Source organism: Limulus polyphemus, unplaced genomic scaffold, assembly GCF_000517525.1.
Source record: "Limulus polyphemus unplaced genomic scaffold, Limulus_polyphemus-2.1.2 Scaffold0, whole genome shotgun sequence".
Lineage (NCBI taxonomy): Eukaryota > Metazoa > Arthropoda > Merostomata > Xiphosura > Limulidae > Limulus > Limulus polyphemus.
In genome coordinates, this window is record NW_013665610.1 from 1,012,712 (window position 1) to 1,014,181 (window position 1,470).

Here is a 1,470-nt window from a genome sequence, read left to right on the forward strand (position 1 = left end):
GTCTTCTTTCTTTACTTTTTCCTCCAACCACTGCTGTAATTTCTCTTCTTGTTTCTTTAATTTTTTTCCAACAACTGCTGTAATTTCTCTTGTTTATTTTGTTGTTCAAGCTGCCACTGTTGCATGTTTTCTTGCAACTGCTGTTGTCTCTCTTCTTGTTTCTTTTCTTTTTCCTCCAACAACTGCTGTAATCTCTCTTCTTGTTTGATTTCTCGTTCTTCTTGTTTCTTTTCTTTTTCCTCTAACAATTGCTGTAATTTCTCTTCTCGTTCTTCTTGTTTCTTTTGCTGTTCGTGTATTGCTGCCATTAAGTCTGCTAGGCTGTAGTTTGATTTGCCACTTCTCGTTTCCATTTTTTTTCTGTCCCACTCTCTGACATCAATTTGTTACGTCTCTGTTTGTTAATTAACTTTCCGTAACTTCATTCCCGACGAAACTTTAGCGACACAAGTCCTTACTTAATAAAACTGGTTTATTCTTTCCGAATATAACTTTACGATATACTTAATTTCAACAATCGCGCTAAAACAAACGCTATAACAACGAACGTGCTCAATAATACTCTCTGACTGCAGATCAATTACTCCCTGTCTACACACACATTACATTCTCGTCACGTTGTCACCCTCTTTTATATACCAGACTACCCTATATCAAGTAAATGCTAGAGCATTCGCCAAAGTACAGGATAGTTCTAGAAAGTAGAGGGCGTGAGAATAGTCACGTGATCTCGATGACGCAACAATATCTACCTGTCTGATACTTGCTCAGAAATAGTTCAACTTAAAATACCACAACTGAAAAGGCTTCACAGCACTTTTTTGTCCAATCTATTGATAAATTTTTGTCACAGAAATGTAAGCCAAAATTTTGTGAAGACCGCTCAACTTTATCAGGGAGTGGCATTTCGCACAATCCAACTATGGGACACTATAGTAAAACTGCAACGGATACATTTAACACTTCAAAATTTATTGGAAAGGGTGGAGTATGATGACACCTCTGAGTTGCATTAATAAAAATAAATTACCCATAAAAATCATCATATTTGAAATACAGATGCTTCAAACACAAGGCACGATAACTATGGGCCCCTTTAAAATATAAAATTTATCTTTTCGTCAATTTATTTTATTCATGTCATTAAGGAGGCCCACAAAAGCGTTGACATGGGAGCTAGTTTTCATATACATATTGTTACGTCTCCGTTTGTTAATTAACTTTCCGTAACTTCGTTCCGACGAAACTTTAACGACACAAGTCTTTACTTAATAAAACTGGTTTATTCTTTCGGAATACAACTTTACGATACACTCAACTTCAACAATCGCGCTAAACAAACGCTATAACAACGAACGTGCTCAATAATACTTCTGACTGCGGATCAATTACTCACTGTCTATACACACATTACATTCCCTTTCCGCGTCACGTTTTCCCCCTCTTATATATACCAGCCTACCCTATCTA